Source organism: Triticum aestivum, chromosome 3A (assembly GCF_018294505.1).
Source record: "Triticum aestivum cultivar Chinese Spring chromosome 3A, IWGSC CS RefSeq v2.1, whole genome shotgun sequence".
NCBI lineage: Eukaryota > Viridiplantae > Streptophyta > Magnoliopsida > Poales > Poaceae > Triticum > Triticum aestivum.
Window position 1 is genome coordinate 44,107,127 of NC_057800.1, and position 6,404 is coordinate 44,113,530.

Sequence of the window (6,404 nt, forward strand, 5' to 3'; positions counted from 1 at the left end):
TATGTAAAAGTGGTAACCCCACTTGTGCTTAAACGATGAGTATGACCTATGATCAAATGTTCTCATTTGACTCCTAAGTCAATATACTCATATATAGATGACCTAATCATCGCCAATTGCTTGATAGATGCTAGAATTGGTTGTGCATGATTTGCCACATATTTCAATTGCCATTTTATTGTGTGAGCATGTTGGTTGCATATTTTACTCATTCAAGGACATCCACTTGTTGTTTTGATTGATTGGTTTTCTTTTTCTTTTGCCAAGTGGATGGACAAGAATGCCTAAGAACCTTCTCTATCTATCTATGCTTTTCTCGTCTCAAACTCTATTCATGCTACATCACAAAATTGATCAAGTCAGATTCAAACCACTCTGTGTGAGGAGCACTCGGAGTCCCCGATTTGTCATAGACTTAAACTTCCAAAACTTCTTTGTGCTTTTCGGTCTGACCGATTCCTCCATTTCGGTCATATCGAGATCACTAAGTCGATCTAAGTTTTCACCTCGGTGCAACCGATTTGAACTTTTCGGTCTTCACACCGAGTTGCTATAACTGTCAATAGTTATGCATCTCGGTGCCACCGAGTTGTTCCACTCGGTCACACCGACAGGGTCGGGCTATATATACTCACGGGCAAAATTTTGGAAATTTCTCCGAAACCTCTTCGCCCGCGTATAGCTCGCTCTGCCTCCTGGGTCTCTGGATCGTCCTCCTCGTCGCCAGCCGCCTCCTATCGCTGGTCTCCGCCGCCGTCAACGGATTTCGTCTCCGCCATTGCCGCCATAGCGAGTCCGCCGTCGAACTAGGGTATGGACTCGATCACAGTGCTATTCCCCGTCCGATTCCTAGCACATTGTGTTATTTATGATTCTTGCTACGATTGAAACACTCCTATCCAGTCAAAACAATCCGTAGAATAGTTGAGACTCGAAAATTTAGGTTTAGGTTTCCGCCGAAACCATCTCGGACCCACCGGGTTGCGGAACTCGGTTCCACCGATTCGGCCACGGCCATTGCACATGTGGTTCTCGGTCTGACCGAGAATTTACAAATCGGTGAGACCGAGTTCAGGACTTTGTGAAACCCTAGCAGTCTTGGTGCCACCGAACTGTGACTCAGTCTGACCGAGTTCACTAGTTTTGGTTCCAAAAGCTGCTTCGGTATCACCGAGTTTGCAAATCGGTTGATCCGAAATGCTTTCTGTGGAAAACTAAAACTAAGTTTTTGACTCATTCTTTTGCAAAAATCTCTGCATTTTGTGATGCTCATCCAGTCTATCTCATCTATAAACTATTCACAGGGTCAGCAGTCTGTATTTGCAACATGTCTGATCAGAGTGACAGCCAGAACAAATCTGAGGAGCAGGCTCATTTGAGTGAGGGCACTAGTCCCTCTAGCAGTTCTGATGAGGGTAGTAGGAGCACCCCAAGCAATCTGCCTAAAGCTGCCACTATAGCAAGCAAGAAGAGAACTTCTGAATCAGAGGATGAGGACTATGTGGCAGAAGAGGAAGCCACATCCAAGAAAGAGTATGGGTCAGCTGCAGCCATCAAGCCTGGAATGCAGAAAAAGGCACCTGCAAGAAGAGTTCCTACTTCTAAGCCTAGGAAGGTTGTAAATGAAGAAACCATGAAGTTAACCATGGAATCTGAAGAGGAAGCAAGTGGCCAAGAGAAGAAGAAGAGAGTCAGAACTACCACTGCCAGAGTTCTTGGCAAACCCTCCATGAGGAGAGACTCTGAGGGAGAAGAAGAGGAAGAAGAGGTTGCTGCACCAGCACCCAAGGCACAGAAGCTTATGGGTGATGCCATAAGGTCAGGGGCTACTGCATCCAAGCCCAAAGAGGCACCCAAAGCTGCATCTAAGCCCAAGAGTGCACCAAAGAGAAACACCAGGAACATATCTGCTGCTGAAAAGAACAAGGCCCCAGTGCCTGACATTGCTAAAGAAGAAGAAGGACAAGTGCTCAGGAAGCTCAAGCCCAAGATCCCAGACCACAATGATGCTCATCCTATGGCTGAGGACATGAAAGTTAGAAGAGATTCAGGGCTGAAGAAGTGGAGAGAAGCAGATCCATATGCTTCAAGGAGAAGAACTGCTGTGGATTACAGGTTTCACACCAAGGAACAGCAAGACTTCTATGAGACAGTGCTGCTGGATAAGAAGCCCATAGTATGTGACATGAGATGGGTTGATTGGGAATACATCAAGGAGAGCGAAGAACACTATCCTGGAGTGTATAACAGCTTCAAGGGTTGTGGAGTTGTAGACTTTGTTGGGCAGAAGCTCACAAAGTGGAATGAGGAGCTCATCATGCAATTCTACTCCACTGCACACTTCTATCGAGATGGCAGGATAGTGTGGATGTCAGAAGGAACCAGATATCAGTCTACAGTTGCTGAATGGGCACAGCTAATCAATGCCCCAGAAGAGCAGGAAGATGACTTGGACATCTATGCCAAGAAGAAGATGGATCACAATTCCATGTCCAACATGTACAAGGAGATCCCAAACAAAGCACTTGACACATTCAAGTTTGGCTCAGTGCATTTCCCTCTGTCAAGGCTGCCCACTATCAACTGGATTCTGAGGCACACTCTATTGCCCAAGTCAGGTGATCACAAGATGATCCGAGGCCATGCAATAAACATGCTCCACATATTTGATGTGCCACAGAAATTCAAGGTGATGAGCCTCATGGTAGAAACCATTAAGAGGACAGCAGCTGATCAGAAGAGGAGCTGTGGATATGCCCCACAAATTCAGGAGTTGATTAACTCCAAGATGGGCACAGGCACATACCTGCTGGACAAGGAACACCTGCCCATCCATCCAGATTTTGAGGACAATCAGGTTGTCATGAATGAGAATGAACCATCATCTGCACATGCTCAAGCAAAGAAGGAGAAGGCAAAGATGGAGAAAGCTGCCAAGATGCCAACTCAAGAGGAAGCATCTGAATATTTCTTGAAGAACAAGCAGGAGCAGCTCAGTTACCTGATAGCATCCACTCTGAGAATTGAGAAAGGACTGGCCACCCTGACTCGAAACAAAGAGAGCCTGGAAAGAATCATGGAACAAAAGTTCTATGACCTGGATGTGAAAGTAACAGAGATTCAGTCTGCCGTGGAACAACTACAGGATGATATGCAGGAGAGGAAGGGCAAGACCACAACTGATGTGTTTGCCAGAGTGCCCAGAGCTCAGAGATCGTCTGCAGTGCCAGTTCCTGACACCAGAGCTACCACTTCTGCACCAGCTACAGCCTCAGTTCCACCAGTTCCAGCTCCTACCCCAGCAGCTCCAACCACTTCTACTGAAGCCTTCGTCCTTGGCGTCATCCGGACTCCGCCAACTGAAGACCAAGCCTGAGGGTCGATTAGTACTATGCATTTTCTATGAACTTTTTGGTAACTTGTTGCCAAAGGGGGAGAAAAATGTATAGATCATAGGCTTCGAGAGAGAGAGAGTTTGCATTTGTTCTCTCTTGTCTTCTTGGTTGAAATTTATTTGCTTTTGAGTGCTTGAGATACTATGCCGTAATTTGTGAGACATTGATGATCATGTGTTTGATCATAAGCTACACTTAATGCTTGTTGGATATCACTATCAGTTTATCTTTTATGTTGATCATTCACTTTGCTTGGTGATGAGTGCATGTATTTAATTCTTATCATTTTGAGCGCTCCACCAAGATGTATGTGACATGGAAGAGTAACCCATGATTCTAACTCTTTGTTCATTTGCAGTCCAAAGCAAATCTTAAAATATGCACAAATTTAGGGGGAGCTCTTACTTATCACATACTTCTCAAAGCGACGATATATTTCATTCTTATTATCATTTGTCGAAGCTTTGATCTATATGTTGTCATCAATTACCAAAAAGGGGGAGATTGAAAGTGCAACTATCCTTGGGTGGTTTTGGTAATTCCTAACAACATATAGCTCATTGAGCTAACATTATTCCAAGATGAATATTTCAGGAAAAGCTCAATGGATGGCATGGCATGGATGAGGAAAGTGGATCCCTCAAAATTATAAGGACAAAGGATTGGCTCAAACTTCAAGATCAAGACTCTACATTTTATATTTTAGTGATCCAATATCACATTGTCCATAGGAAAAGCCAATACTATTAAGGAGGGATGAGGTGTTGCTTAATGAGCCTCTTGCTTTATGTGCTTAGTGATATGCTCCAAAACCCTCAACCATCTTCCCACATCCACATTTGACCTAAACCAAAAGTCAAACTCGGCCCCACCGATTCTTTCTATCCGGAGCCACCGAGTTTCACATGTCATAGCCACTGCCACAAACCCTAGCAAATCGGTTTCACCGATAGGGATCTCGGTCTCACTGAGATGGGATTGCAATTTCTCTGTTTCCCTTCGTAACGTTTCGGTCCAACCGAAGTGAGCGATCGGTCCCACCAAGATTGCAATGTAAACTCACTGTTTCCCTTTCGTAACATTTCGGTCTCACCGAAAAGAGCGAATCGGTCCCACCGAGTTTACCTGACCAACTCTCTAGTTAGCTTATTACCAAAATGGGTCTCACTGATTTTGTGTAATCGGTCACACCGAGATTACGTTATGCCCAAACCCTAACCATATCGGTCCTACCGAGTTGCATCTCAGTCCCACCGAAAATCCTAACGGTCACTAGGTTTGCTGAATCGGTCCGACCGAGTTTCTCAATTCGGTCCCACCGAGTTTGGCAGATTGTGTGTAACGGTTAGATTTTGTGTGGAGGCTATATATACCCCTCCACCCACTCTTCATTCATGGAGAAAGCCATCAGAAGAGATCTTCACTTCTAATACACATTTTTTGAGAGAGAACCACCTACACTTGTGTTGAGCTCAAGATATTCCATTCCTACCATATGAATCTTGATCTCTAGCCTTCCCCAAGTTGCTTTCCACTCAAATCTTCTTTCCACCAAATCCAAATCCTGTGAGAGAGAGTTGAGTGTTGGGGAGACTATCATTTGAAGCACAAGAGCAAGGAGTTCATCATCAACACACCATTTGTTCCTTCTTGGAGAGTGGTGTCTCCTAGATTGGCTAGGTGTCACTTGGGAGCCTCCGACAAGATTGTGGAGTTGAACCAAGGAGTTTGTAAGGGCAAGGAGATCGCCTACTTCATGAAGATCTACCGCTAGTGAGGCAAGTCCTTCGTGGGCGACGGCCATGATGGAATAGACAAGGTTGCTTCTTCGTGGACCCTTCGTGGGTGGAGCCCTCCGTGGACTCGCGCAACCGTTACCCTCCATGGGTTGAAGTCTCCATCAACGTGGATGTACAATAGCACCACCTATCGGAACCACGCCAAAAACATCCGTGTCTCCAATTGCGTTTGAATCCTCCAAACCCTTCCCTTTACATTCTTGCAAGTTGCATGCTTTACTTTCCGCTGCTCATATACTCTTTGCATGCCTGCTTGAATTGTGTGAAGATTGCTTGACTTGTGCTAAGATAGGTAAAATCTGCCAAGAACTATAATTGGGAAAAGGATAGATTTTTATTTGGTCAAGTAGTCTAATCACCCCCCCCCCCCTCTAGACATACTTCCGATCCTACATAGTACTATACCAACTAAAAGATGAAATGTAATAAATACTAGTATGTACGTACTGAAGAGTTAAAGTAACAAGAAGAAACATAACATAGTTCTGCTGGGGGCTCAGCACAACACACCCCTCAAATTAAATTAAGCATACTTGAAATTAAACTTTGCAACTATTCCGGTAGACACTGCATTAGAACCACCATGAGCAACAACACTGCCACCTTACTCGGAGTCCTCGTCCACGTCCTCGACTTCGTCCTTGTCCCTCTTCCTCTTGGCCGATACTTCTTTGCTTGAACCGCACACTTGGCTGTTGCTCTTCATCCAACCCTTGTAGATATTGAAGCAAAGGTAGCCATCCATTGCAGCGTAGTGGATGTGGTCTATATCTAGTACATTGCCATGCATGACGATGAAATGTGTATTGAGGTTTCTCCAGTTTACCGTATGAAGGATGAACTATGGCTCCTGTCAGGGTCAGCATTGAAGGCTGACGAGAGGACACCAGCCGATTCTTCTGGAGGTCGAAGGTGTTGCCTACAATGAGGCCTATCCGACGCAGGACTTCTTTGTTGTTACCAAAGTCTACAGTAACGAATTTGACTAGGTTGCTCTCGAGGAAGTCCTTAAAATCCTGGCACTCAACGTTGGCATGGCATATGTGGTAGACCAAGCATAAGTCATGCACACAAACTTGGATCACGGCGGGCTTCTTCCTCTCTTCGTCCTTTAGATCCTTCTCTCGTCCCAGGACTGTGGTGTACTCAACATCTAGCCCAGCGACCCACTCATCATCTGAGTCTTCGAACATGTGTCTGGAGCGAGAAA